The 26297-nt window shown below is 48.5% G+C and overlaps 1 pseudogene; it reads right to left on the bottom strand.

The window, feature by feature from the left end:
• The window catches only part of LOC119283474, a 135079-nt pseudogene extending 114589 nt beyond the window's left edge, over window positions 1-20490 (bottom strand).
• Window positions 20491-26297: the final 5807 nt, after the last annotated feature.

Raw genomic sequence — 26297 nt, 5'->3', positions numbered from 1 at the left:
GTGGTAGATCAACTCTTTTAATACTCATATTCATCAAGATCAATCAAGCAGGAAGTAGGGTATTATATCCATAGAGAGGGCCCGAACCTGGGTAAACATTATGTCCCCCGTCTCCTGTTACCATCGATCCTAGACGCACAGTTCGGGACCCCCTACCCAAGATCCACCGGTTTTGACACCGACATTGGTGCTTTCGTTGAGAGTTCCATTGTGCCGTCCTCAAAAGGTTTGATGGCTCCTTCAATCATCTACAACGATGTTGTCCAAGGGGAAGTCTTCCTCCCCGGACAGATCTTCGTGTTCGGCGGCTTCGCACTGCAGGCCAACTCGCTTGGCCATCTGGAGCAGATTGAAAGCTATGCCCCTAGCCACCAGGTCAGATTTGGAAACTTGAACTACATCGCAGATATCCGTGGAGACTTGATCTTCGATGGATTCGAGACAACGGCAGCCGCTCCCTACCACCACGATAAACATGACCTAAATTTATCATCGGTCCACACGCAGGAGATAGTACCTGTAGCTGCTCCGACCAGAGATCCGGAGCAGATCGCGCCATCCGAAGACTGGAAGCTCAACCCCGCTGCGGAAACCGCGGTCTCAGCGGTGTTGGAGCCGCACACAGACTTAACTTCAATTGACATCTATGTCACCAAAACTACGGACCCGTCTCAGGCTATAGGTTCCGAACTACGCGCGTCCGCGCATATCGAGCACGTTTGGTCATCGATCACCGAATTCAGTGCCTTGGACATCTTCCGGCATTCGCCTCTGGGCGACGTGCTAAACTCGTTAAGAGCGCTATCATTAGTGGGGGGCTCACAGCCGAACTGTATCCGGTTCGAACTGGAGATTGATAACAGAGAATTTTTCTTCGCACCCACTGCACACTTCATACATGCAGTCAAAGACTTAACTGACATGCTCGACTACAGCTCCGAGGAACCTGACAACACTCCAGACGGTGCCTAAGACAGAAAAGATCCCGACGAACGAACTGCCAAACAGGACGATGGGGAAAATGGGCAAGTTAGCCCTGACAAACAGGCCATAAACGACGACTCGGGGGACAATAATTATCTTCTACTCTCTGAGGATGAGGTGAGTCTCGGTAGCGAGGATTTTATCGTGCCTGAGGAACCTTAGGAGTAGGAGCGCTTTAAGCGCCGGCAAATAGCCACTGCAAGGAGCCTGAAAAATAAGCAGCAGTAGCTTCAAGCTGACCAAGCTCTGCTCAACAATAGATGGACAGATGTCCTAGCAGCCGAAGAATATGGCCTCACGCGCCCATTCGAAATTTACCCAAAGCGCAAATTGCTACCTCAGTTCGATGACGAGGCACCGGAGCCCATACCATCACCGCACAATGCGGCTAACCGACCACCACGCGGTCGGGACAAAGCAGCAACTCAAGCCGAATCCTAGTCCGCCCCTCCTCACCCTAAAGGCAAAGACAACATAGCTCGTGGTCACACATATAACTTTCGGCAGGACCTGGACAATAGAGCAGGACATACTAGATCGGTCTACGGATTGCGAGGACGTGCCCCGACACGTGAAAATGGCTATCTATTCGGACGTGACAAGCCTAGTCACACCCGGGCCGAAAACCACAGACGGACTCCATCGGAACTACGTCTCAATGTGGCCCAACATAGAGGCGCCGCACACCCTCTTTGCTTCACAGACGAAGTAATGGAGCACGAATTCCCAGAAGGGTTTAAACCCGTGAATATCGAATCATATAATGGAACAACTGATCCCGTGGTATGGATCGAGGATTTCCTTCTCCAAATCCACATGGCCCGCGGATACGACCTTCATGCCATCAAATACCTCCCGTTAGAACTCAGAGGTCTAGCTCGACACTGGTTAAACAGTCTGCCCGAACACTCTATTGGCAGTTGGGAGGATTTGGAAGAGGCCTTCCACGACAACTTCCAAGGTACATATGTCCGGCCACCAGACGTCGATGACTTAAGCCATATAGTTCAACAGCCCGGAGAGTCAGCCAGGAAGCTCTAGACTAGGTTCTTAGTTAAAAATAACCAAATCGTCGACTGCCCGGACGTGGAAGCCCTAGAGGCCTTCAAACACAGCGTCCGGGATGAGTGGCTCGCCCACCACATTGGTCAAGAAAAACCAAAATCCATGTCAGCCCTAACCGCTCTGATGACCCGCTTTTGCGTGGGAGAAGACATCTGGCTCGCTCGTAGAAGCAACAACGCTAGCAATCTGGGCACTTCTGAAGTCCGAGACGACAATGGCAAACCACGACGCAGCAAACACAAACTTCGCAATGATAATGAGAGAACACGCGACACAGCGGTCAATGCCGGATTCAGCGGCCCCAAACCCAGTCAATGGAAAAAGCCATTCAAGGCAAACAGAGAGGAGCCATCCACCTTAGACAAGATATTGGATCGACCCTGCCAGATTCATGGCAATCCCTATTAACCAGCCAATCACACAAACAAAAGCTGTTGGGTCTTCAAACAGGCCGGCAGGCTCAACACCGATCATAAGGGGAAAAGACCGCCCAGTGATAGCGATGACGAAGAGATTCACCAACCAAATACTGGGGGTCAAAAGCAATTTCCCCTTGAGGTAAAAACGGTGAACATGGTATACATGACACACGCCCTTACAGAGGAGCATGAGACATATTCCCTCTGGACTGAGGATCATACTACATTCCCTCCAGTCAGAGTACAAGTCGGCCTTATTAAACCGCGTACCTTGTTGGCCATAAAGGCGCCGGTCTCCATTCGGCAGGACCGACAAATTATGGAGCTGGACTAGCAATTCGGCCTCCGTTGTCCACCTCATACACCTGCGAAGTCTATATCGCGCGTACATAACTATGCACTTAAAATGCCATGGCATCTGCGGAGGCATAATACGGACGGGCCTACAAGTACTTCTATAACCCCCTTCTTTTCCATTCTTTTCTGATGACTTTTTCTTTTTTCATTATCCTTTTATCATAGGTGACTCATAGGCCGGTCATCTCACTGACTCCATGTCAGGACCCCGACTCAATGCCACATCGATCTAGCATGTAACACCTCATATCACTTTGCGGCCTCACGCTCGGTATTCCCACGGGTGTCGCCTTACCTTTGCCCGGGACCGTTTGCGCCTTTTGGCACACGTATATGACAGTGTCGCTAGCATCCATATGATAAGGAGCCCGGGCTGACATGGCTAGCCGTAAACCCAAAGTGGCACAGACTTACAGGGACAGGCATCCATGACCCAGCATCGAACGTGTCGGTCATCAGCGAGTGAATCCAGGCTGTAGCACTGGGCTAGCAGGACTCCGGTGAACCGGGCTGTAGCGGGCTAACAGGACTCCGATATTCATCGCGTGACATTTCCCCGAAGGGACAGACACAGGAACGAAGAAGGACACATGCCAGCCAGCCTAAGTGTTCCGGAGCAGTAGCAAGCTACCATGGCTCGGTGGAAACACTAGGAGACATTTCCCGGTAAGAGAGGCTACTAAAGATAAACAACTAGATGGTCAGATCCCACACATACCAAGCATTTCAATAGCATTCACACAATATGCTCGATATGTGCAAATACAACATGGCATCACAACATGACTCTACGACTCAAGTAATTTATTCAATAGGCTCCGAGGAGCGAGATATTACAAACATGGGTCTCATGACCCAACAATCAGAGCATACAAGTCAAAGCACAAGCGGAACCTATCATGTCTGGGTACAGACATCTATAACTGAAAAAGGCTGAGAAGCCTGACTATCTACCAGATCCTGCCGGGGCACAAGATCGTAGCTGAGGTAACAAGCTAAACGTCGAAGTCCACGCGGTACTACTAGCGAGACCGAAATCTCTCTGCAAAAATATAAAATGAGCAAATGTGAGTACAAATGTACCCAGCAAGACTTACATCAGAACTAACTACATATGCATCATTATCAACAAAGGGGATGGTGGGGTTTAACTGCAGCAAGCCAGCTTTGACTCGGTGGTTATCCTGAACTACGACTGCAAGTAACTCTTTTGAGGTGGTGCACACGAGTCCACATATTCACCATATCAATACACCACTATGGATCCGCTCCCGCCTCCCTACGAGAACGCCATCCATAGCACTCACGCTTATCTTGCGTATTTTAGAGTATCCCCTTTCACTTGTCTATGAACTGATATAAGCAACCCAGAAGTCCTTTACCACGGACACGGCTATTCGAATAGATGATATTAACCCTGCAGGGGTGTACTTCTTCATACATGTTTCCACCACTTAGCGTCTGCACACGACATGTGCTCGGCAGACTTCAAGCGAAAGCCGACGTGGGTGTAGACCACGACCTACCTAAACACTCAAGTCTCTAGTCCAGGTTTATCGCCTATTCGGGTTCCATCCATGAGGAGATCCGGCCGGAGTTTCGCTCACAGCCCCAAACGATGTGAACAGGGTTCCCGAGATACCAAACGGGCATCCGGTACACCGTGCCACGTACCTACCGCATCACAGCCCACCCCTACGGTCAGCGCTGTCCACGGCCTCCAGTAAGCTACAAACACCAGAAACTACTTGCAACTCCTGGACAGAGGACTAGGGTGAATAAGAAGTCGAGCAGGGTCATATTTCAGGGCCCAATGTATGGTAGTAGCTGAATCATGGATCACAAACACAGAACTCAGTTCCTGAGGACGGCTGCAATGAGACAACCCACCATGTACTCCTACATGGCCTCTCACCGCTACCTTTACCAAATCGTGTTCACACACTTAGCTCACACACAGTAGGACATGTTCACACACCTCTGATTCATCCCGGATGAATCAGACCTGACACAACTCTAAGCAGTAGCAGGCATGACAAACAAGCATGAATGAGTAGGCACAACAGGGCTCAAACAACTCCTACTCATGCTAGTGGGTTTCATCTATTTACTGTGGCAATGACAGGTCATGCAAAGGATAAAGGGGTTCAGCTACCGCAGCAAGTAACAGATGAATCGATGTTGTCCTAATGCAGTAAAAGAGAGCAGGAGCGAGAGAGTAGGATTGTATCGGAATGAACAAGGGGGTTTTGCTTGCCTGGCACTTCTGAAGATAACATTGAGTCTTCATCAGTGTCAACGATCACATCATCGGTATCACGTCTATCGAGAGGGGACAAATACCGGTAACACAGAAGGAAACATAATCAATGCAATGCACAATATGATGCATGATCATGACATGGCAAAATGAATGTGTTTTGGGCTAATGCAACTAGCCACAGATTAAATGAAGTTGGTTTGTGTCAGGTCCCCGACTCGATGTCACATCGATCTAGCTGGTAACACCTTATATCACTCTGCGGCCTCACGCACGGTATCCCCACGGGTGTCGTCTTACCTTTTCCCGGGACCGTTTGCGCCTTTTGGCTCACGTATATGATAGTGTCGCTAGCATCCATATGATAAAGAGCCCGGGCTGACATGACTAGTCGTAAACCCAAAGTGGCACAGACTTACAGGGACAGGCATCCATGACCCAGCTTCGAACGTGTCGGTCATCAGCAAGTGGGTCCGGGCTGTAGCACTGGGCTAGCAGGACTCCGGTAAACCGGGCTGTAGCGGGCTAACAGGACTCCGGTACTCAAAGCGTGACATTTCCCCGAAGGGACAGACACAGGAACGAAGAAGGACACATGCCGGCCAGCCTAAGTGTTCCAGAGCAGTAGCAAGCTACCATGGCTCAGCGGTAACACTAGGAGACATTTCCCGGTAAGAGAGGCTACTAAAGATAAACAACTAGATAGTCAGATCCCACACATACCAAGCATTTCAATCATACACACAATATGCTCGATATGTGCAAATACAACGAAGCATCACAACATGACTCTACGACACAAGTAATCTATTCAATAGGCTCCGAGGAGCGAGATATTACAAACATGGGTCTCATGACCCAACATTCAGAGCATACAAATCAAGCACAAGCGGAAGCTATCATGTCTGAGTACAGACATCTATAAATGAAAAAGGCTGAGAAGCCTGACTATCTACCAAATCCTGCCGAGGCACAAGATCGTAGCTGAGGTAACAAGCTAAACGTCGAAGACCACGCGGAAATACTAGTGAGACTGAAGTCTCTCTGCAAAAACATAAAATAGGCAAACGTGAGTACAAATGTACCCAGCAAGACTTACATCAGAACTATCTACATATGCATCATTATCAACAAAGGGATGGTGGGGTTTAACTGCAGCAAGCCAGCTTTGACTCGGTGGCTATCCTGAACTACGACTGCGAGTAACTTTTTTTTGAGGTGGCGCACACGAGTCCACATATTCACCATATCAATACACCACTATGGATCCGCTCCCGTCTCCCTACGAGAACGCCATCCATAGCACTCACGCTTATCTTGCGTATTTTAGAGTATCCACTTTCACTTGTCTATGAACTGATATAAGCAACCCAGAAGTCCTTTTCCGCGGACACGGCTATTCGAATAGATGATGTTAACCCTGCAGGGGTGTACTTCTTCATACATGTTTCCACCACTTAGCGTCTGCACACGGCATGTGCTCGGCAGACTTCAAGCGAAAGCCGACGTGGGTGTAGACCACGACCTACCTAAACACTCAAGTCTCTAGTCCAGGTTTATCGCCTATTCGGGTTCCATCCATGAGGAGATCCGGCCGGAGTTTCGCTCACAGCCCCAAACGATGTGAACAGGGTTCCCGAGATACCAAACGGGCATCCGGTACACCGTGCCACGTACCTACCGCATCACAGCCCACCCCTACGGTCAGCGCTGTCCACGGCCTCCAGTAAGCTACAAACACCAGAAACTACTTGCAACTCCTAGACAGAGGACTAGGGTGAATAAGAAGTCGAGCGGGGTCATATTTCAGGGCCCAATGTATGGTAGTAGCTGAATCATGGATCACAAACACAGAACTCAGTTCCTGAGGACGGCTGCAATGAGACAACCCACCATGTACTCCTACATGGCCTCTCACCGCTACCTTTACCAAATCGTGTTTACACACTTAGCTCACACACGGTAGGACATGTTCACACGCCTCTGATTCATCCCCGATGAATCAGACCTGACTCAACTCTAAGCAGTAGCAGGCATGACAAACAAACATGAATGAGTAGGCACAACAGGGCTCAAACAACTCCTACTCATGCTAGTGGGTTTCATCTATTTACTGTGGCAATGACAGGTCATGCAAAGGATAAAGGGGTTCAGCTACCGCAGCAAGTAACAAATATGTCGTTGTTGTCCTAATGCAGTAAAAGAGAGCAGGAGCGAGAGAGTGGGATTTTATCGGAATGAACAAGGGGGTTTTGCTTGCCTGGCACTTCTGAAGATAACACTGAGTCTTCATCAGTGTCAACGATCACATCATCGGTATCACGTCTATCGAGAGGGGACAAATACCGGCAAACAAAAAGAACACAATCAATGCAATGCACAATATGATGCATGCTATGACATGGCAATATGAATGTGTTTTGGGCTAATGCAACTAGCAACAGATTAAATGAAGTTGGTTTGAATACAAGATTCAAATTCAAACTCCATATGTGATTATTTAAATGCCCTTTAATTGATTTGTGCTAAACAGCAGCTATAAGTTGTTCTAACATGCATGAAAATGGTACAGATGGATTCCTTGAATTTTTCTGATAATTTTTCATATATAAATTATTTAATTTGGAGTTACGGTTGAATTTCTATGAATTTTTGAAGTTTTAGGCATTTTCTGGAATTTCCTGAATAATATTAAATCAAGAAATGATTATGGCGTCAGCACCATGTCACAGTGACGTCAGCAGGGTCAACTGGGCGCCCCAGGTCAAACCTGACGTGTGGGGGCCACACGTCAGTGACACAGGAGCTAATCCCGGTCAAACCCAGCGCTGACTGGGGTTTGACCAGGGGTGGGGCCCACTGTCAGTGGCTGTGGGGGTGTTTAGCGTGGTCATTAGTGCTAACTAAATCAGCGCCATGTCAGCTGCCGGCGTTTAACCGCCGGCAACCTCAGATCACGGTGGCGTCCGCGTCGGGTTTGCGCTACAGGGCACCGTTTTACTCGTGGTTTGCGGCTACGGCTAGCTGGCAAAGCAGCGCATCTAATGGAGCGAACGGGAGGAGCTGGGGTGGCCTGAGTCGACGGCGGCGAGCTAGAAGGTGGCGGCCGGAGTTCGGGCACCTGCGGGTTTGGCGTTGTGGTGCTCCGGAGGGGAAGCTGGTGGGTTCTACGTGCTCCTGGTGAGGTTTGGAGCACGGTGGTGTGCCCGGCTTTGAGCCACGATGGCTCTGACCACGACGGTGACGAGGCACGGCGGCGGCGAGCTCTCGGATCCGGCGGAAGCAATGGCTAGAGCGGCCAAACGGCATGGGAAGAAGAGGGGAACGGGTCAGCGGCTCACCGCGAAGCTGCAGGGAGGGTTAGTGGGCTCGGGGGCGCGCCGGAGTGGCCGAATCGACGGAGAAGGGCGCCGGGGCCGAAGCTTGAAGACGATGGCGATGGCGGCTGCTCGGGGCCCTTCTGGTCGCGTGAGACGACGAGGAGGACGAGGGCGGAATAGCGGAGCTTTGGGAGGCGTCGGAGAGGCGAGACGGTGGCTGTGGCCGCGCGAGCGCTGGTCGGCGGCGACGGGCTCCGTTCGGTCGCGGGAGGGGAAGCAGAGGAGCGAGGGGGAGGGAGGTCCAGAGAGCGAGGGAGAAGTGAGAGGGGGTCGGGGAGGCGCGTGGCGTCTCCGGGCGTCGAGGAGGGAGGCAACCAGGCAGGAGGTGGCCAAGCGCGGTGGCGGTGCTCGCCACCGAGCTGCTTCGTGCGCTGGCACGGGAAGAAGACAGGCATGCCCCCTGGTGGTTGGGCTGCACGGTGTTGGGCTGTCCAGGTGGGCTTGGTGGGCTGCAGAGGTAAGTCCAGGTAAGGTTTCTCTCCTCTGTCTTTTATTTATTGTTTTCTATTTTGTTCTGCTTTGTTTTGGTTTAGTAAAAATACTAACCATTTTATAAAATCCTGAAAATAATTATGTGGCTAGAACTAAAATATACCAAACCACATAAAATGTTCCAGTAATTATTGGACATTTATTATTTATATATAATATATATATCCAATGCAAATAGCTATTTATTTAATTCAAAGGCCCAAAATAATTAACTCTGAGATACCAAAAATATTGTTTTGAGTTCTACCTCTTTGCAATATTTTCAGAGACTAGGAGGAACATTTTCTTGGACTTCTTTGAGGAGATTTTAATGTTGATCAATTTTAGAAGGTTTCTGAGGCTTTGAAAATTCCTCAATTCAAGTTTCAGAAATTTAAATATGATGCCTGGATGAAGATGCAACTATTTACAAACAATATTCTAGGGCTGTGACAACTCACCCCCACTAAACAAAAATCTCGTCCCGAGATTCAAGTGTAGGGTAAGACGATGGGGAACGCAACTAGTACAATCTTCACGATCCAGGTTGCACTTCATAGGAACGTTGATTTGAACACCATCTTTGTCTTGTCGTCTTGCTCTAAGAACTCCAGCTAATCATGACTGGAAGAGCAAAAGAAAACTCTAGAAGGATCGATCTTCTCGAAGGTCGAACAACTCAGGATTAACTCTCGGAATGAGACATAGCAACATCTCTCGAGCTGAGAGGCGAAGCACACATCCATAGGAATGGAGTGAAGCAAATGACGAAGGTTCACTAGGTAGACCACAATTCCACACCTAAGAGGGTGGTGAACGGTTGTCAACGTAGCGAGGAGTTGAATTGCCATGATACCATAACGATGCACCTTAGGGAAGGTGACTTGTAGATATATCCCCTTAAGTGACAAAAAGAATTACTTTTGATTCAAAGATCATTGAAACTCTTTAAACCAGCCTAAGACAATTCTCGAGCGATCATTTGGAGGGGGTCGGTAGAATGGCATACTCAAACTTGGATGATGTGGATTACCTTGTTGAAGACAACGTAATGGATGAATTTGCTTATCACCGGAAATGGAAGAGACCCATGGTAGAATGACACATTGGCGGTGCAAGCTGGGAACAAAATGCAAATGCTGGGAATGATTCTGGTAACTGGGGAGAGGCTCAACAGTAGAGAGTTATTCCACTATTGGAATGGTTATAGCATAACCGAGGAAACTGAGAGCGCTATACAGTTAATGCCGACGATCAAACCTAGCACTTGCGCGTGCTCTCAAGAACTTGAGCATTTCCATATTCATCAAGGTTTTACTAACATCCGTGTCAAGGATCCTGGCAACACAACTTGCTACCATGATGAATGATGATGGATGATGCAGATGCAAAGGAAGATAACACTTCTCAGATTTCATCTTAGCGAGGCCAAGGAAATAAAATCTGGATGATCGACCGAGAGACATTTAGCACTCCGCTTCTAATGTTCTCCTTGATGTGCTAGTGTATCCCATTCATAGATATGGTTTGATAACTAGAACATCAAGTAAAAGGTCGGACTTCGGGAGCAATAGAATCCATAAGGAACAGTTACGGAGGTAAATCCTACGAAATCCTTATGGGGAGGTGGCCAACTTCTTCAATCAAGATACTACAATAATAGGTCTTTCGGCTGGGTGGTACTGGTCACGACATCCACTTTACCAGTTATCGAGGAACCAATATTATAGTTCTTGGGAAATGTTCCAAACCATCATATCTGCCTGAGATTCAGATCTGGTTGGTGTCAGGATATTCCAGACTCATCGAGTCTAGGAAGGAAAACGAAAGTTTGCAACACAAATCGACGAGATGACGTTGCGAGATTCTCGGGAAATGAACTACTATAGTAAGCTCCAAAACATGAGCTGGTTCTGCTACAAACATGTGAACACGTTGTCCCAGACAAGCATGACCACGTGGTAGTCTTATAATAAAACACTACCGAGTTCAGGTGGGGAATCATCAATGAGGATATCAAAATCCTTGCATAAGGTATGCTCTTAAGAAGGAACTTCTTCTCCTTGAACAAATCAATCAGTGGCTTGGTGTGCTAGGGATACATATAGATTGAAGGTTGCAAGTCTTCAAACCACAGCATTCTTCGCACATGTGCATGACTGACTTGCGATGATTCCAGAGGAAGCAACATTGACTTTCTCGAGTTCACGGCGGCACCCTGCATCAAATGCACACGAACTAGAGGAAGTCACTTCTTACATCCGAACATATGCTTCATGAGCTAGCATGAACAAATGCTTTCAAAAGTTTCCAACACTAGCTTAATGTTCAGCAAAATTATGGAGAAGACAAGGATGTTGTCAATGGGCACAACAACAATTCATCTGGGTTTCCTTTTAAAAGGAATTCCATAGTTAAGTGAACAAGTGATAGCATTGGTCAGACCCAAAAGATAAAATGGTGTATGCTCGAGGGATCAACCACGAGTAAGACAACATTACGAATATCGTTGGTTCTGGTCTGATTGGATGATAGCCCATACTCAATCAAAGGTTTGGGTAAGATAATAGATCCAACAATTGTTCACGAGGACCAATTGATGAAGATATCATCTTTCTTCAACACACACACACACACAAAAAGATATCCCTTAACATGAACTAAGTCGGACAAGCTTTTATCTTCCAACTCTCCAAGTTGTTGTTTAGCTTATCCAACTAGCTCAGGGTATCCAACACGGATTCTTGGAGAAGGGGTGGTTTACAGGAATAAACCAACTTGATCACGAGCTCAACATAACAGTCAGGTGACAACCTGGTGATACTTTCGAGAAGATATCCGGAAAATCATGAACCACCGATATGTTACTAAGATCGAGGACAATCCTTCTTTTCAGGGCAAGACGATATGATCAATAGGGCAAGGATTTGAAATAATCCTAACTCATCGATCGAGGAGTGAACCAGGAGAATGGACTAGGTAGCACGATCAATCTTAGAATGATGATTCGCTAACCAACACACTAAGAATGAAATTATTGTCCTTTAACTACCCAGCAACGAGGTTGCTAGGCGTATTGATTTCACACATCACAATTCATTTGTCGGTATTCCGGTTGCATCAACACGAAGACCGAGGAATGACTAATGATGGCAAGAAGTATCACTGTACCAAGAGTTCATAGGATGGTGTGCAATTCCTATAACAATCCCGATATAAAGATGGTAATACTCCAAGGTAGAACAGAACAAAAGCTGGATTAGCAATTTGATCTGCGGAGCACAACTTCTTTGACCCAATCCTGGATATGGAAGAGGTACTGGAGTTTGTTTCTCCTAGTCATTCTGCGATAGAATGGCTTGACGGACCACAAGAGTAATAGGCATCGATAAACGAACGCACGCATACTCTTGACTATCAATTGATAGACGAGGGTCAGAATGCAACTAAAGAGAACAACTCAAAGGAACATATAATTTTCTGAGTTGTGGATGCATAGATTAGTATGTCGAACCAAGTTCAACATATTTCTTCCGGATAACCCATGCAGAAAGGTAGAACTGGCAGAGTCACGATTTATGAATGGAGAACTCCTCAAGAATAATCCTGTTGTGATATTTCAGTTCAACAAGGAACTTCTGCCATAAGTAGTTCATGGTATTTGGAAGAAGAAGATACCACGGACTTCAAGGACTATCGCAAAGGTTACTAATATCCTAAAGGCACTAGCAATTACTATCAACATGAAGTAGGTAGAGTGAATCTCGGGTTCAAGAACCCAGGAGCAGAATACCTATTACTAAGTAGCATCACGGGATGCTTTCGATAATGATGGCCAGAATCATCACACTGGGAACACAAATCATGGCTAAATTACTAGATGATCCCCTAAGACACCTAGGGTCATAATAATATCTCCAACATATATGTCAAGGTAACAGAGTACCTCAACTCACTAATTAGTGTGGTTAATCTGGCCCAAAGGAACATTGAAACGGGAGGAAGGAATTTGCAAGTGCATCAGACTGTTTAGAGACCTGAGATGACTCGGACAGCGTAACGGCTGTAAATGCTCAAAAAAAAGGTTTGAGACATTCACAAAAATGGTGGCATAACCACCCAGAAACACAATATCAAGGTTTCAAGATCAACGATTAACATACGGAAGTAATAGGAGCTGAAACGAGGCTTAATTCCAACAATTCTATAAGTCTACGGATTAGTAACACGTGATCCTGATAGAAAGAAGAGATAGCCTAGTTCTTAATCCCCGTAGAAGAGAAGATGATGACTCAGATCAGAAGGCCATGAGGTATAAGGAGTAAAAAGAGCCTTACGTTCCATCCCACAATCAATTCCCTTATATAACTAAAGAATTCCTAGACTCAACTTCGACCAGTTTGGCTTGATAATCCTACAGGCAGTCAAGCTCTGATACCAACGCTGTCAGGACCCCGACTCAATGCCACATCGATCTAGCATGTAACACCTCATATCACTTTGCGGCCTCACGCTCGGTATTCCCACGGGTGTCGCCTTACCTTTGCCCGGGACCGTTTGCGCCTTTTGGCACACGTATATGACAGTGTCGCTAGCATCCATATGATAAGTAGCCCGGGCTGACATGGCTAGCCGTAAACCCAAAGTGGCACAGACTTACAGGGACAGGCATCCATGACCCAGCATCGAACGTGTCGGTCATCAGCGAGCGAATCCAGGCTCTAGCACTGGGCTAGCAGGACTCCGGTGAACCGGGCTGTAGCGGGCTAACAGGACTCCGATATTCATCGCGTGACATTTCCCCGAAGGGACAGACACAGGAACGAAGAAGGACACATGCCGGCCAGCCTAAGTGTTCCGGAGCAGTAGCAAGCTACCATGGCTCGGTGGAAACACTAGGAGACATTTCCCGGTAAGAGAGGCTACTAAAGATAAACAACTAGATGGTCAGATCCCACACATACCAAGCATTTCAATAGCATTCACACAATATGCTCGATATGTGCAAATACAACATGGCATCACAACATGACTCTACGACTCAAGTAATTTATTCAATAGGCTCCGAGGAGCGAGATATTACAAACATGGGTCTCATGACCCAACAATCAGAGCATACAAGTCAAAGCACAAGCGGAAGCTATCATGTCTGGGTACAGACATCTATAACTGAAAAAGGCTCAGAAGCCTGACTATCTACCAGATCCCGCCGGGGCACAAGATCATAGCTGAGGTAACAAGCTAAACGTCGAAGTCCACGCGGTACTACTAGCGAGACAGAAATCTCTCTGCAAATATATAAAATGAGCAAACGTGAGTACAAATGTACCCAGCAAGACTTACATCAGAACTAACTACATATGCATCATTATCAACAAAGGGGATGGTGGGGTTTAACTGCAGCAAGCCAGCTTTGACTCGGTGGTTATCCTGAACTACGACTGCAAGTAACTCTTTTGAGGTGGCGCACACGAGTCCACATATTCACCATATCAATACACCACTATGGATCCGCTCCCGCCTCCCTACGAGAACGCCATCCATAGCACTCACGCTTATCTTGCGTATTTTAGAGTATCCCCTTTCACTTGTCTATGAACTGATATAAGCAACCCAGAAGTCCTTTACCGCGGACACGGCTATTCGAATAGATGATATTAACCCTGCAGGGGTGTACTTCTTCATACATGTTTCCACCACTTAGCGTCTGCACACGACATGTGCTCGGCAGACTTCAAGCGAAAGCCGGCGTGGGTGTAGACCACGACCTACCTAAACACTCAAGTCTCTAGTCCAGGTTTATCGCCTATTCGGGTTCCATCCATGAGGAGATCTGGCCGGAGTTTCGCTCACAGCCCCAAACGATGTGAACAGGGTTCCCGAGATACCAAACGGGCATCCGGTACACCGTGCCACGTACCTACCGCATCACAACCCACCCCTACGGTCAGCGCTGTCCATGGCCTCCAGTAAGCTACAAACACCAGAAACTACTTGCAACTCCTGGACAGAGGACTAGGGTGAATAAGAAGTCGAGCGGGGTCATATTTCAGGGCCCAATGTATGGTAGTAGCTGAATCATGGATCACAAACACAGAACTCAGTTCCTGAAGACGGCTGCAATGAGACAACCCACCATGTACTCCTACATGGCCTCTCACCGCTACCTTTACCAAATCATGTTTACACACTTAGCTCACACACGGTAGGACATGTTCACACGCCTCTGATTCATCCCCGATGAATCAGACCTGACTCAACTCTAAGCAGTAGCAGGCATGACAAACAAACATGAATGAGTAGGCACAACAGGGCTCAAACAACTCCTACTCATGCTAGTGGGTTTCATCTATTTATTGTGGCAATGACAGGTCATGCAAAGGATAAAGGGGTTCAGCTACCGCAGCAAGTAACAAATATGTCGTTGTTGTCCTAATGCAGTAAAAGAGAGCAGGAGCGAGAGAGTGGGATTTTATCGGAATGAACAAGGGGGTTTTGCTTGCCTGGCACTTCTGAAGATAACACTGAGTCTTCATCAGTGTCAACGATCACATCAATGCAATGCACAATATGATGCATGCTATGACATGGCAATATGAATGTGTTTTGGGCTAATGCAACTAGCAACAGATTAAATGAAGTTGGTTTGAATACAAGATTCAAATTCAAACTCCATATGTGATTATTTAAATGCCCTTTAATTGATTTGTGCTAAACAGCAGCTATAAGTTGTTCTAACATGCATGAAAATGGTACAGATGGATTCCTTGAATTTTTCTGATAATTTTTCATATATAAATTATTTAATTTGGAGTTACGGTTGAATTTCTATGAATTTTTGAAGTTTTAGGCATTTTCTGGAATTTCCTGAATAATATTAAATCAAGAAATGATTATGGCGTCAGCACCATGTCACAGTGACGTCAGCAGGGTCAACTGGGCGCCCCAGGTCAAACCTGACGTGTGGGGGCCACACGTCAGTGACACAGGAGCTAATCCCGGTCAAACCCAGCGCTGACGGGGGTTTGACCAGGGGTGGGGCCCACTGTCAGTGGCTGTGGGGGTGTTTAGCGTGGTCATTAGTGCTAACTAAATCAGCGTCACGTCAGCTGCCGGCGGTTAAACGCCGGCAACCTCAGATCGCGGCGGCGTCCGCGTCAGGTTTGCGCTACAGGGCATCGTTTTACTCGTGGTTTGCGGCTACCGCTAGCTGGCAAAGCAGCGCATCTAATGGAGCGAACGGGAGGAGCTGGGGTGGCCTGAGTCGACGGCGGCGAGCTCCAAGGCGGCGGCCGGAGTTCGGGCACCTGCGGGTTTGGCGTTGTGGTGCTCGGGAGGGGAAGCTGGTGGGTTCTACGTGCTCCTGGTGAGGTTTGGAGCACGGTGGTGTGCCCGGCTTTGAGCCACGGTGGCTCTGACCACGACGGTGACGAGGCACGGCGGCGGCGAGCTCTCGGATCCGGCGGAAGCAATGGCTAGAGCGGCCAAATGGCATGGGAAGAAGAGGGGAACGGGTCAGCGGCTCACCGCGAAGCTGCAGGGAGGGTTAGTGGGCTCGGGGGCGCGCCGGAGTGGCCGAATCGACGGAGAAGGGCGCCGGGGCCGAAGCTTGAAGACGATGGCGATGGCGGCTGCTCGGGGCCCTTCTGGTCGCGTGCGACGACGAGGAGGACGAGGGCGGAACAGCGGAGCTTTGGGAGGCGTCGGAGAGGCGAGACGGTGGCTGTGGCCGCGCGAGCGCTGGTCGGCGGCGACGGGCTCCGTTCGGTCGCGGGAGGGGAAGCAGAGGAGCGAGGGGGAGGGAGGTCCAGAGAGCGAGGGAGAAGTGAGAGGGGGTCGGGGAGGCGCGTGGCGTCTCCGGGCGTCGAGGAGGGAGGCAACCAGGCAGGAGGTGGCCAAGCGCGGTGGCGGTGCTCGCCACCGAGCTGCTTCGTGCGCTGGCACGGGAAGAAGACAGGCATGCCCCCTGGTGGTTGGGCTGCACGGTGTTGGGCTGTCCAGGTGGGCTTGGTGGGCTGCAGAGGTAAGTCCAGGTAAGGTTTCTCTCCTCTGTCTTTTATTTATTGTTTTCTATTTTGTTCTGCTTTGTTTTGGTTTAGTAAAAATACTAAACCATTTTATAAAATCCTGAAAATAATTATGTGGCTAGAACTAAAATATACCAAACCACATAAAATGTTCCAGTAATTATTGGACATTTATTATTTATATATAATATATATATCCAATGCAAATAGCTATTTATTTAATTCAAAGGCCCAAAATAATTAACTCTGAGATACCAAAAATATTGTTTTGAGTTCTACCTCTTTGCAATATTTTCAGAGACTAGGAGGAACATTTTCTTGGACTTCTTTGAGGAGATTTTAATGTTGATCAATTTTAGAAGGTTTCTGAGGCTTTGAAAATTCCTCAATTCAAGTTTCAAAAATTTAAATATGATGCCTGGATGAAGATGCAACTATTTACAAACAATATTCTAGGGCTGTGACACTCCATCGGAGTTCCGCTTTGTACATTCATCCAAAAGTTACTCCCTTTAAGGAGCCCCTTCATCGAGGAAAGGCGGCGAAGACGTGCGCCAGGAGGTCCAAGACAACTTTTTTAGACCGCACTCTCTATTTTGCGAGCCTGTAAAGTGCCTTCTACCACAGCCATCGACCCTTGGCATGTCAAATATCCAGCGTGGTGGTGTTATTATATACAAAACAATGATTGGCACGTCACTCAAGTTCTAGTGAATATAATTTATATCCTGTATTCACTTTTCTCTAAAAAAACTATATTTTGCTCCTTGTGTTATTTCACACGCCCCGCTAGGGGCTTGATATGGGAACAAACTAAATTGCCAATAAGTCCGAACAACTTTATAGCATACTTCGGCGCCGCGAGTTTGGCCTTATATGCATCAGCTCTGAATCATGTATTGGGTCAATAGTTGGGTTGCCCGGCTCCTGTGCTTGCTACCTTATGTTCCGCTCTATCAGCTAAGGTATTAAAGGTAGAACTACTACAATTGTGCCCTGGTTACCCAGGCGAGCACCTCAGTAGAGAAAGCCGAAAACTGACTGTCATGATGCGGCGAGAGCTGGTCAACCACTCGATGACTTATTGGAATCTTTCGTGATTCCCTCCGTATTACACGAAGGACCTTTCTTTAGGTCATACATGTGAACGCACCACATTGGGATAACAGCGTACATACCAGGGTTTATATCGTAGACCCACCATAAAACTCCTATGGCTAAGTGAAAGTGTTAACGCACTATAGTCCGGTTGCCTCATTCACTACATTGACACCTCCATCCATGGACGAAAACGTTGGGTTAAGAGTGATCAGATGCTTTTCCGAACACCCCCGTATTTTCTACGTGGGGGCTGAAGCCGACGACTGGAAATTTTTCAGATTATGCAAACAACGGCCGCACAGGAGGAACCAAAAACTTTTAAGCAAAAATCATAATATTATAATCATATAGTGTTTTACAGTTCAATACATTTCATTCGAATATCATATCTTTTGAGCACTGACCCTCTATCAAGCGGGCACCCTCTAAGACATCATCGAAATAGTGTTCAGGTGTGTGATGGTCCTTACCCTTGGGGGGACTCCTCGAGGCAATGTTAGTGGCCTTCATCTTGGCCCAGTATGTTTTGACACGGGCAAAGGCCATCCGTGCACCTCCAATGCACGTTGAACGCTTAACAGCGTCGATACGCGGCACTGCATCCACCAGCATCTGCACCAAACCGAAGTAACTATTTGGAATGGGCTCCGTAGGCCACAGCCGTACTATGACGTCCTTCATGGCCGAACCAGATATCCTCTGGAGCTCGGCCCACTGGGCCATCTGTTCATTTAGTAACAATGGACGCTTTGGCACGCCGAACTGTGACCAAAAAAGCTTCTCCGTGGCACACCCTTCCTGCACTTGGTAAAATTGCGACGCATCGGAGGCACTCTTCAGCAGGTCTAAAAAGGGGTCCGGAGAACTCCACATTTGGTTAAGCGGGGAATACTTCGGATCGCCGAACTTTGTCTGTAATAAGAAAGGCTTACCAGCCGCTATCTCCCCAGCTTGCCGGATCTCTTCCCGAGCCACTCTAGACTTAGACCGTGCTTCTTTCGGTTCTTGTAAGGCCTTGTCGAGATCGGCTGTTTTGGCCTTGTTATCTTTCTCAAGGACTTCGCACCAGACGGTGGTCTCCTCCAGCTTGCGCGCCATGGTAGTAATTCTTTCCTCACACGGGCGCCGAACAGCCTGTTCGGTTTTTAACTCTTCAGCCACCTTATGGGCAGCCAGATTACTCATCTGGGTTTGTTCCTTGGCAAGGACAAGCTCAGCCCGAAGGGCCTCCACCGCAGCAGCACCATCTGTAGTTACGCATGTCTTAGTATACAATTCCAGCTTCATGCTCATGTTATCATGCGTAAATATACTGGCTGACCCAAAAACATACCTTGCGCCTCATCAAGACGCTTGTTGATCAGCGTGATGTCATCATCCGCCTCATCAATCTTCCGCTGCAGATCCGCAACCTCCGCGGATCGGGCAATTGCAGGAGAAGTAATAGCCTGTGTTCCAAGTAGTCATATTATTTCCTGGATAAATATTTTTGATCCTATGATTGGCTCCCTTGGGGATCCTATCAGAGTCTCAGGGGATACTATCTATTCATAGGAGTACTTTGTGAATAAAACACAATTGAAAGCATTACAACACAAATCTCGAAACCTCTTAGCAGGCTTGTGATAGGACCTTTTTAACCATCGTGCCCATCAAGGTACGATGGTCTTCGGAGACGGACGCTTGTCACAACATGTCCGTCAATATATCCGGCGTTTCTGGGTCACCGGAAGCAGCCGTAGCAGCACGGCCTCCCTTCAAAGGGGTCCGTTCATTCACCCCTAGAGTTGTCTCCGGTTGGAAGCCGGATAGTCCGGGCCCTTTATTGTTGGTCCCCGGATCTTGGACTACTGAAGTGTCATCTTTGGTTCGTTTTTTCGTCACCCCTCGCATCACTTGCGGATCAGGAGAGACCCTCCGGGACGATACCTCGACGTCATCCGCCTTATTGGGCAAGGAGACTGGTGGAGGCGTCTCGCTTTCCATCATCTCTGGGAGAAGGTCTCCTGAGGAAGATGATTGTTGAGAAAGATTGTGCGCTGAGCTACAAAAATATACATTTTATATGTTACCCTGGTCACAGGGGAGGAATGGGGTATGTGTAAAATTCCCTTGTTTGCATACGATTTAGGCTTGGCCTCGCTGGAGGACTGCACGATAATGTCATCCTTCAAACCTGAGCCACCCGACAGGGGCATCTTGCCGCGCTTGGGAGCCTTTTCTTCCCAGTCTTCGGAGACGGCCCTTTTCTTACCATAGGGGGAATGAATGTTGGCTTCCCCTTTACTTTTTCCTTTGGGCGATGGGATTTTCATCTCCCCGGACACGACGTCTAAAATATCTTCGGGGTGGAGGCCCTCTTTGGTCCTCCCGCTCCCCGTCTTGTCCTCCTTCGCAGACATCTGGTATGGTGCCGAGGCCAGCATCCTTGTTAATACGGGATCCGCTGAGGCTTCGAGAAGGGGGGCTGAACACCTAATTAGTTCCGCTTTCTTTATCTTGCCCTGAAAGAAGATAGTTTGCTCGGTAACATATCACGATATACTTAACTATGGAGTGTTCGAAAGACAAGTGCTTACCGGGGTGTCCGAATGGTTGCAGTCAAGGCCAACGTCTTTGGAGCTGTCCGGCCAATGTGTTCGTTTCCCAAAAAACATCTTTGTCGGATCTCGGGTTTTGGCAAAACCCTTAAGGTTCGAACACTGGGGTGCGCGCGAAGATCTCCCCCTACCAACTCATGCCCTCAATCTCGCCACGATCTTAAAGGCAAGCTCGACGAACTCGCAACACAAGGTACACAAGATTTATACTGGTTCAGGCCAGTGTTGTGGTGTAATACCCTACACTAGTGTGGTGTGTTGGATTGCCTCTCGGCTGAGGATGAATAGTACAAGGGGAAGAACAGCCTCCTGAGGTGAGGTGTTCTTGTGCTTGGTGGATGTGAGGATGGGTTGGATCTAGTCCAAGTTGAGACGGCTGAGGTTCTCTTCCTTGTCCCCTTCCTCCCTGTCTACTGTGGTGGCTAATCCTATTTATAGAGGCCCTGGTCCTCTCACCAAATATTGAGCGGGAAGGGAGCCAACAACGGCCAATTTGAAAGGGGACAGCTAGTACGAGTTATCCTGACAAAAGCAGTCTTCGCCTGCCAAAGGCTCTGGTGGTGACGCCGCCTTGGGCTCCATGGGGACCTCCATCTTGCCATCCTGCTGGTCTTGGTCTCATTGCACCGATATGGAAACCTTTGCTTGATGCCTAGGTACTCCTCGCTTATGCTTGCCTCCTTAGCACCAAAGAGGAAACAAGGACACGGTGCGCGCTGGCGCCCGCCTGGTCTCGGTCGTCATGGCTCACGTCATTGGAACCTCACGAGGTTTGCCTGGCCTTGATCTCTCCGCCCCTCACGAGCCAGCCTGGTGAGGCCGCCTCGAGGAGGTCTTGTGTCATCCGCCTCCCGAGGCTTGGCCCCTCGCGAGGGTCTTGAATGCTTGTTGGTGAAGATGGGTCGTACGTGCCCTCGCGGAACCACGCTGTGGGCTGCAGGCAGGCAAGTCTGGGGACCCCATTCCCAGAAGGTCGACATTAGCCCCCGGGCCCAAGGCGCGCTCGGGCTTGGCTTCGAGGCGAAGCCAAAGGGAAAGTGCGGAGCGCCGCGGGCCCAAATACGCTACGGCCTTGGTCAATGCGTGGCGGTTGATTGGACGTCGGCGTCTCCGCTTTCCCACGTTCCCTCGTGAACTGTCCGACTATCAAAAGGCTGGCGTAGACAGCGCTTTCCTTCATTGCTTCCTTTTGTCTTGCTCTAGATCCCCTTTCTTGCTCCCTGCTTCCGAAATCTCCATATCTAATCCCATCCCCTTCTGCATTAGCGACCAATGGCGCCCCGGAGGGTCTAGCCCGCCTCATCGCCAACTAGGTACGAGCCAGCTCTCGACGCGCCCAACGTCTCGGAGAAGAACCTTTCCGCCACGCGCTTGCTGATGGTGGGGGAAAGCAACGAGAGGGGGAAGACTGAGCTCTGGGTCGGCTTCGACGTGCCGGAGCCCGAGGGGAGCACCTTCTTCCCTTTCTTCACGAGCAGCTTCGTCGCGGGGCTGGTTCCCCTCTTCTCTGACTTCTTCTACGAGGTCCTTGGCCACTACGGGCTGCAGGCGCTGCATCTTCATCCCAACTCTATCCTTCTCTTGTCGATCTTCGCCTACTATTGCGAGGCGTACCTCGGCGTGATGCCGTCTATGGCTCTACTGCACCACTTCTTCTTCCTCCACATCACCGAGGGTCATACCTCCGGGTGTGCCAATTTCATCACGGCCGGCAAGGCCAACTCAATCTCGAAGACTGGGAAGATGGCCAACGGCTTCCGGAGCATGTGGGCCATGACGGACGCCAAGTGCGTCCATCCAAGCTTGATGCTGCCAACAAAGATGCCCCAGTACGACAAGGGGTGGTATTGCACGAAGCTCACTGATGAGCGGGCGACGTTGGTGCTGGAGCAGATGAACGCTGACCTGAAGCCGGGCAATGCGAAGGCGACAAAGGTGACATGGGCCATGCTCCTGAGGGAATTCCTGATGCTGCGCGTAGCCCTGCTTTAGGCGCGTATGCGCCCCTTGTGGGAGCTTGGGGCGAAGAGGACAAGGTTCGCCTAAGCACGAAAGCCTTGTTTGACGGTGAACTAGCTGCAGCTCTCCACCTCCTGGTCGGGGACGACTAGGAGTACCTACCTAGTGTATTCACTCACTTGTTCCACTGCAAGGACGGGGCGCAAGTCGTGGCCGCTAGGCCGACCTTTGACGGGCGCGGGCTGGTGCCGCCGGCGCCCACCGGGGCCCTGTAACGCCCTCGATGCGGCTATATCTCCCACGTGTCGAAGCACGACTTAGAGGCATAACCGCATTGAAAGCAATGTCGCAAGTGAGGTAATCTTCGCAAACAACCCATGTAATACAATAAGGGGAAAAGATACATAGTTGGCTTACAATTGCCACTTCAAACAATTACATGAATAAAGCATTACATCATCCAGATACAATAAAGGTCCGACTACGGAACCAAAATAAAAGAAAAACCCCAAATGCGACGAAGGTCCCCGATCGACCCCAACTGGGCTCCACTACTGATCAACTAGAATGAAACAACACAAAGGACAAGATCTTCATCGAGCTCCTCCGTGAGCTTGGTTGCGTCATCTGCATGGTTCAACGGCACCTGCAAGCTGGTTTTGGAAGTATCTGTGAGCAACGGGGACTCAGCAATCTCGCACCCTCGCGATCAAGACTATTTAAGCTTAAGGGTAAGGTAAAGGTATGAGGTGGAGCTGCAGCAAGCGACTAGCATATATGGTGGCTAACATACGCAAAAGAGAGCAAGAACAGAAGGCAAAGCACGGTCGATAAAAGTATGATCAAGAAGTGATCCTAGAACAACCTACGTCAAGCATAACTCCAACACCGTGTTCACTTCCCGGACTCCGCCGAGAAGAGACCATCACGGTTACACATGCGGTTGATGTATTTTAATTAAGGTCATCTTCAGGTTTTCTACAACGGGACATTAACAAATTCCCATCTGCCCATAACCGCGGGCACGGCTTTCAAAAGTTCAAAACCCTGCAGGGGTGTCCCAACTTAGCCCATGATAAGCTCTCACGGTCAACGAAGGAATAGACCTCCTCCCGAGACATTCCGATCAGACTCGGTATCCCGGTTCTACAAGACATCCTCGACAATGGTAAAACAAGTCCAGCAAAGCCACCTAGATGTGCCGACAAATCCCGTTAGGAGCTGCACATATCTCATTCTCAGGGCACACCGGATGAGCAAGACGTTGGGTGGGCCAGCCCAGAGTTGCCCCTGGTAGCTCCGGACATCCTCAGTTGGACCAACACTCAGAGGAGCACTGGCCCGGGGGGGTTAAAATAAAGATGACCCTTAGGCTAGCCTAACCCAAGGGAAAAGGCTAGGTGGCGAATGGTAAAACCAAGGTTGGGCCTTGCTGGAGGAGTTTTATTCAAAGCGAACTGTCAAAGGGTTCCCATTATAACCCAACCGCATAAGGAACGCAAAATCTGGGAACATAACATCGATATGACGGAAACTAGGGCGGCAAGAGTGGAACAAAACACCAGGCATAAGGCCGAGCCTTTCACCCTTTACCAAGTATATAGATGCATTAATTAAATAAGATATAATGTGATATCCCAACAAGTAAACATGTTCCAACAAGGAACAACATCTCCATGTTCCAACAAGGAACAAACTTCAATCTTCACCTGCAACTAACAATGCTATAAGAGGGGCTGAGCAAAGCGGTAACATAGCCAATCAACGGTTTGCTAGGACAAGGTGGGTTAGAGGCTTGGTTCAACAATATGGGAGGCATGATAAGCAAGTGGTAGGTATCGCAGCATAGGCATAGCAAAAGAGCGAGCAACTAAGGAAGCAAAGATAGAAGTGATTTCGAGGGTATGATCATCTTGCCTGAGATCCCGCAAGGAAGAAGAACGAGTCCATGAAGAAGACAAACGAACGTAGACGAATGGGTCCTCACAAACGCGACGTTACTAGAAACCACCCGAAGAAGCAAACACCGGAAAGAAGCACACAACATAGTAAACAACCAACACATGAACATGATATGATATGCGGGATGCGGTATGCGATGCATATGCATGATTTGCAAGGGAATGAATGAACCTGGCCTCAACATGGAAATCAAGTGTGCCACTGGAAATATGAGATGAAATCACTTGAAAACGATATAAAGATCACCGGAATCGGAGTTACGGTTTGGAAATGGCAAGCGATTCAAATATGACCACGTCCTGCGATTTACAGCAAGTATTCATCTAAATGCAACAAGATGAACATGCTACAGCACCCAAACATGGCATCAAAATACATGTCAGGAATCCATTCATGAATCTTAACAAAAGTCTAGCACTGAGCTACGGCCAATTCATCCATTAACAGGTTCAAACAAGCATGGCAAAAATGCATTTGACAAACAAATTTCAGACTTAGTGAAATTAACACTTGTCTGAAATTTTAGATCAGATAGCACTCTTCGGAGCATGAAAACTATATGCTACAGGACCTGAACATGACAAAGTAAAGCATGGCATGGAGCTACTCAAAGAGCTTAACAAAAGTCCCTGTGACCTTGAGACAAACGGGATCAGAAAATACATTTGTAAGCATGTGAACATGGCAAAAACATAATCAGTTCACAGACTTAGTGAAAACTGGAGCATGCTGAAACAGATATCAAGTAGGCAGGTTTACGAGCTCGATGCACTCACTACAGAGCAAGTCATGACAATCTAAGCATGCACCCATCAAGAATACACAAAATGCAAGCTAGACATGGCAAGAACAATAACATAGCATGCACGGATCAACTACAACATCACCGGCAAAATCGCTAACAAGTAGAAAATCTGCCCAGATTGACGAAATAACAAAAGTAGAGCTCGATTGACTCAATCTAGGGTGCTCCATAATTGCAAACAAAGACATGGATGGATAGAGCACTACAAGATTAACAAAACATCCTTACTGATCATCCTCAAAAGAGGCACGGATCACTAGGAAACAACATGAACATATGGCATATTGAGATAAACAGCTCATGGACTTAGTGGAAATGCTAAGTCCCTGAAATCAGCATTAACAAGTGCCTCACTTGGCAAGCTTGTGCTAGTCATCACACACATCACAAAATTACATGGGTTGCACCTCTGGAAAGATGGCAAAACCCTTAACAAAACATATGTAGAGCTCAGGGGCATATCATGCACACAATAATCATGGTCAAAATGACAAATATCTAAATGGAGCAGCAGATCTGACAATTAACTGAAGTAGCACTCTTCTAACAGCATTTCGGGCATCAAGATGAACTCAAATGAAAATGATGCACTGAGATGAAATGATGTACTCTCTGAGACGAACATTTTGATATGCTATATGCATGAATCGGAGCTACGCATGCAAAGTTACGATGCTTTGAACAGGAGCAAAATATTAGGGTTAGGGACGAAAAAGTCAACCCGCGGATCTCAGATCTAGATCGGATCCGGGCGGTTACTGTAGCAGGGCGCGGATGCCGAGGTTCGCCGGCCCAGAGTTCGCCGGGGCGCCGGAGTCGAGGGAGAGGGGCGGCCGGATCCGGTGATGCACCGGCGAGGCGAGGCGGCGGACGGCTCGCAGGGCGCCGCGGCGGCGGCGGCGCGGAT

This window comes from Triticum dicoccoides, chromosome 4A (genome assembly GCF_002162155.2).
Source record: "Triticum dicoccoides isolate Atlit2015 ecotype Zavitan chromosome 4A, WEW_v2.0, whole genome shotgun sequence".
Lineage (NCBI taxonomy): Eukaryota > Viridiplantae > Streptophyta > Magnoliopsida > Poales > Poaceae > Triticum > Triticum dicoccoides.
The sequence above is the reverse complement of the archived record's forward strand: the minus strand, read 5'-3'. Positions and strand labels throughout refer to the sequence as shown.